The following is a 6,292-nucleotide window of genomic DNA, read 5'->3' as shown; positions in this document are numbered from 1 at the left end:
TAAATTCCAAATAATTCTCAAATAATAAGGGTATTATTTTTACAAATATTTTAATTTGGATGAGTCAGTATCAAAGTTTTAGTCATTGTTCATATTAGGTATGATGCTAGTTAATCTAAGTTGTGTGCTAGCTGATAGAATCACGTTTTCTCTTCTACTTTGCTTTTACTGTTGCAAAGGAAGAGGCAACTTTAACTCACATTATTCATTCATCAGACAAAAAGCAGGTTTGCATCCCAGTCCTGATAACGTATTACATCAACATCAAAAAAAAAAAAAAAAAAAAAAAAATTAAAAAAAAAAAAAAATCAAGATCCCTTTATTTAGAAAAGGTTAGGAATTTAGGTACTTAACTGTAACTCCCATGCAGCTGTTTGGAATTTTACATTAAATAGTAGTTAACACAGTTAAAAACTCATCCTTCCCCATTAAGAGCAATCTAAATTTACAAGTTTTTATTAATCTGCTGTCCTAAATAAATTGAAGTCCCTTTTAGTAACATGGTAACTTCCAGGAAGAGCTACAACCTACAGCCCTGCTTTGGTTAGGACCCATGCCTGAGCACTGGAAGCATTCCCTGCCACAAGATCTTTCCTGGGTGAATCTCCACTCACAGGCTATTTTATAACAGAAAGGAGCATGACTTCCTTTGTCATTGGCAATATGTCTTTCTCAGTCTAACAAGCAAACTCAGACCAATGTCTCTGATTCCGCTTACAAATTTTCTGCACCTCAGATTTTGCACCTTGCACAAATCTTAGGCACTTAGGTCCTCTCTTTACCATGATTCACCTGGTATATACATCTCTTGATAGCATGGCTGTTTCTAGCTCTGACAAGTGCAGTAGATACAAAAGCAGGTATACAGGGTAGGACTGAAGGTCAGTAAACTGCAGAGAAGGCTTCATACAGCCAGACTTGCAACCTGGTAGCAAAAGCCTTCTACTTTATACCCTTAAGCAGAATGCAAAACGGGTCTCAGAAGTTGACCAAACTTTATTATCAGTGTGAAAACTATTAATATTGAATTGGCAGGGAACAAGAAAGACCCAAAAGAAAGATCATCCTAACATTCTCAAGAGAAAATAGTCACCTTAAAAGTACTTATGCCTTTAAAATTAATGCCAATAAAGAGCTATGCAGAAATGAGACAAAATCATTTGTATCAAAAGTCAACAATTATAATTCTCTACAACTTACAAAGCAATTTTAAAGTAGAAAGAGACAAAGAAGAACAGGGTTAGATTTTTTGGCACATTATTATAGTCTCATCAGAACAGTAGATTCTCCAATAAATATTTTAATTACTTCCATTTGCCTTTCATATTAGTGTTGTCACGTAAGCTCTCCCTTCTATTAGGCATGGCCCCATAAAATACAGCATTTTTACCTTCCCTGTTCTGAAGAAGAGAAGCAAGGACAACTGCTTATGCCTTGCTTTTAAGCCTTTTTCCTTATGGGGCAATTCTCAGTATCACTACCTAGCTCCACCAATTTTGTCAGCACTTTCCTTTCTTTCATTAGCTTGAAGAGTAAGTCAGCTCCAGAAAATATCAAAGCCACAAAAATGACAGAAAATTTCTCTGTTCCATGCAAGTGTCACAGAAGGCCTGAGCACACTGTCAAAGACAATCAACTTCATTCTTAAGCAAACTGCCTGGAAACTGTGGACTTAAATCTGCAGCCTAATAAAATCAATGGTTTTGGTTTGGCCCTGGGACAGTAAACATAAGTGGTATTCTTGCGAAGTGGAAGCAGAACGTGGCTGTCTTGTGATCACCTGTCATCCAAACAGAGACACCAAACACATGCAAACTTCCACCAAACAGTTTAGAACTGAAGTATGAGCCACTTCTCAGTCATATATGTCTGCTAATTGGAGTGTGCATTCTTTTGCCCTTATTGGCCTCAAAAATTTTGCCTCTACCTTCAGCTGAAGGAAGAATAGGTTCTGAAAAATTGCTGTCTATGATTAAATCCCAAGATTTAATCTCTGCTTTGAAGAAAATGACCACTTTAAATTTAATCTCATTAGGATCAAAACTCCCTTTCCTTTCAAACAATCAAGTCTGGTTAGTGAAGTGTCCTTGATCATAAGCTGCTCTCATGAAATTAAGGGTATTTATTGTTTTATTACTCTCTGATTTGTTTACATTCCTCTGCATCGATACAGAAGCAAATATTGTGTCCTATTTGTCTCTGCATTCCAGAGCAGTTGTCTGTGAATAGCAGCAGGGTCCCTCTTTAGCCATGCCAGGACAATGAAGGGCAGGGTTAGGGTTTCCACAGCCAGAAGGAGCAGGTAGCATCGCTCCCCACTGCCAAGCAGCTCCTGGGAGCTCGAACAGATCCCCAGCTCTGGGCTAGAACTGAACCTACAGCTGAACTTCACACTGGACCAGTTCCTAAGACACCAGCATGGGAATCCTGCACTGCTGTTTTTGCTAGCAAATGTTAACTAAACTTTTCCAACCTTTGCTGAGGTCAGATACGGCCTTTACTACTTAACAGCAATTGGAGTACAGCAGAATGTAAGCAAAGGGATATAAAACTATTTTTCTGCCCTGGTGGATGTGATCAGATTACAAGAATGATAAACAACTATCTGCCAAAGAATACAAGTTAGAGACAACAAGAAGTCAAAAGATTGAGAAAAAGACTGGAAAGATTTAGGAAAATACTTTAAATTAGATGGGAAAAATCACAAAAATTACTAACTTAGCACCACTTTGAAAGCTTTGGTAAGTTCCAAATCAAACAAACTATATAATCAAAATAGTATTTAGTTCATATGAAAAGCAGATTCACTATTATGTAGTTTCTGAAATTCTCTTGACACCCTTGGGTATTTTAGGAATATATTACTTGTTCAGAAAAGGTAGATGTGAAAACAGCTTTCTCTCATCTGAACACTCTAAATTAAGTGAGATACACAAATTTGTTGAACTAATTCTGGTGAGGACTAGGAGCCAGTTTAGAGAAAAAAACAGACCTGTCTGGCACAGCATGTTGGTAGCAAATATATCAACAAGGAATTTACTCCCCAATGGTCAGATTTGCTCAAATGTGAACAGAGACTAAACTAACACAAACAATTAGGAGAAAGTGACCAGGATCAGTTGCTTCTGTTAAGCCCAAATATCTGCAAAAAAAAAAGGTTTCTGACAGAATATAATGCATGTGCACCACGGAAACTGTTGGGTGTTAGGTCAGTCAAACTGGGGAAAATATTTCTAGCCTCTAAGAAATTCTTCTGTATGGCAGCTGTTAGCTAAATCTTTACAGAAATGTTTATTAAGATTAGCAGAGTCAGTCACCTGGGTTATCCCGGGCAAGAGACACATCAGTAATTCAGGAAGCCAACACACAGCTCCTGTTTTTGCCAACACCTACCCTAGTAATGAGGATGTACCAGTATTGTCAAAAGGCTTGCTATCAGTAAGGTGCAATAGTATTTCTAACACCAAAAAACTACAGCAGAGGGAATCCAGGGGAAGCCTCAGACTACCAGCCAGTCCACCAGGGCACGTAAGACAGAGCCATGATTCAGACTCCAACAGCACCAGTGCATGCAGAGCAGCTGCAGGCCCTTCCAAGAGCTCCTGCTTTTAAGCTCCTGCCCCCAGCAGACCACAAATGAAAAAAACAGATACCCACCCATTTCATGGGACAAAAGAGCAACTAGCAGGGTACCTGGAAAACAGAAAAAAAGGAGCTTATAAAAGGCAATGCGGCCAGTCACCACAAAGTCACTGAAGAATATCATCACCTTGGGCAGCCCTCGTTTCATAAAGGAAAACAACATTCCCTTGAACAGCTGCTATGCATGAGCAAAACCCCAGGAGCCATCAGGCATGGTCTGAGAAGTGCCTGGTCACTCCAGGCACAGCAGGATCAATGACAACTTCCCAACAGCTACATGGCAAGCCTAGGTGAGATGGGGACAAGCCTCAGGAAAAACCTCAAGGATATGTGACCAACAATGGTGAAACGAGCAGCTCTCCCTCTCTGCCAACACCATGGTGTCTGAAGGCACAGAGGGCAAAACCTCTCCTGCCCTGCCTCCCCACAGCTTGTTCTCTCCACCCATGGCAGGTGGGCCACAAGACTGCACCGAGCTTATGAAGCCATCCTTTCAACTTGAGTCAGCTGGAACACAATGTGACCTTCCAGGAGAAGGAGATAAGAGGGAGGAATAAAAAGAAAGCCTGTTGTTCTACATTATCAACTCAAAAGTTTGTTTCTATATTAAAAATTAAAACCAAACCAATATAGTTATATGACATTTTAAAGTTGTTGTAACTTGAACTATTTCTTTTAAAAAATCTATTACTAGTTTAATCTGCATAAGACTCAAGGGTATACATTCTCAAAGCATCAACAGAGCAAGTATGAAAATGGAACATTCTTAAACACTCTTGCTTATCTCAGAAGTAGCACTGCAAAACAATTCTAAAGCCTTCTGCTTTTGTTATTTTTTTAAGAAGTTCTTAGAGGCAGACCATAAATTCATATGTGTGTGTGTGTGTATACAGATATATACACCCACTCACTCGTGCAGTGACAAACAGAGTGCTGTGCTCAACACACCTGAGGGATGGGATACCTTCCAGAGGCACCTGGACAAGCTCCAGGACGGGGTCCATGGGAATCTCCTGAGGTTTCACACAGCCAGGTGCTGCTGCTGCACCTGGACTAGGACAACCCCCAGTACCAGCACGGGCTGGGGATGGGCAGATCCAGAGCAGCCCTGCCCAGAGGGACTTGGGGGTGCTGCTGGCTGAGGCTGGACATGAGCCAGCCATGGGCACTCCCAGCCCAGAGAGCCACACGTGTCCTGGGCTGCATCCAGAGCAGCCTGGGCAGCAGGGCCAGGGAGGGGATTCTGCCCCTCTGCTCTGCTCTGCTGAGACCCCACCTGCAGGGCTGCATCAGCTCTGGGGTGCCAGCACAGGAAGGACATGGAGCTGCTGGAGTGACTCCAGAGGAGGCCACAAGATGATGAGAGGAATGGAGCATGTCTCAAGTGTTGGGACTGGCCAACCTGGAGAAGAGAAGGCTTTGGGCTAATCTAATGATGGCCTTCCAGTAGCTGAAGGGAGCCTGTAAGAAAGGCAGAGAGAGGCTTTTTAGAAGAGCATGTGGTGACAGGACAAGGGGAAACTGCTTCAAACTTCAAAGAGAACAGGTTAAAAAAATTCATTACTGTGCCGGTGGTGAGTGACTGGCACATAGGCTGTCCAGAGGAGCTGTGGATGCCCCAACCCTGGAAGTGTTCAAAACCAGGTTGGATGGGGCAATAAAAACCTGTTCAGTAGAAGCTGCCCCTGTCCATGGTGGGGGTACAGGCTTGAACTAGATTATTTTCAATGTCCCTTGCACCCAGACCTTTCCGAGTCTATGAAACCAAACAGAACAAAAATGTGAGCAGTCAGCACTGTGTGAGCAAGGGGCTTTCCACTGATGTGAGACGGGAAATGAGTGATACCAGTTTCAAAGTAAATTAAAGCACACAATAATAAGAGCACGCCTGGCCAGAGTGTGCTATCTGTTTCAAAATAAATTAGCATACAGTATGTGAAATGGATGGCCACTGATAGTGTAACTACAAGCCCAGTTTTTGCACTTCGAAAACCTACCAATTTTCTCCTGGCAAATAAATTTGTCCTTAGTATTTCTAAATTAGGGAAGGTTCTTAACCAGGGCTTGTTACATTCTTTTTCATGTGTATTTGCTATTTCTTCGGAAAGCATACAACTGTTTATGCTACAGTGGACTACAGTCACCGCTGATCTGCTTCAAACAGTTCCCACAATAAAAAGCAAGATGGAGACTAAGTCTGTTAACAGACTTATCTCTCACACCCTAAATGCTACAGGTATTATTAAACATATGCAGACATCTTTCCATTCAGGTTCTGTGCACCAGTCCTTTGGGTCTCACAAAAGAGAAATAAATCCTTTCATAAGCCGAGGAGTTTTTGCTAAATGAAACCATTTCTTTCAGCACTACCATTTTCCCCATCACCAGTACTATAGTTCTTCCATTCTAAAAAGCTCAAAATCAACAAATAAAGGCTTCAGCATGTTATACCCCATAACAAATAAACTAAGATGTATTAGAAATCATTGGTAATATTCAATAACTGATGCCTCACTACAGCACTTGAGCCACTGCATTAGTGAACTAAGATGATCATTAAGATTTCAATTAAGGAAAATAAGCAATTATTTCGGTTTTTATAACTTCAATTTTAATACAATTAAAAAAAAAAAGTAAATGTTATGCATGG

Source organism: Passer montanus, unplaced genomic scaffold (assembly GCF_014805655.1).
Source record: "Passer montanus isolate IOZ18808 unplaced genomic scaffold, ASM1480565v1 scaffold18, whole genome shotgun sequence".
Lineage (NCBI taxonomy): Eukaryota > Metazoa > Chordata > Aves > Passeriformes > Passeridae > Passer > Passer montanus.
This window is presented reverse-complemented; position numbering follows the sequence as displayed.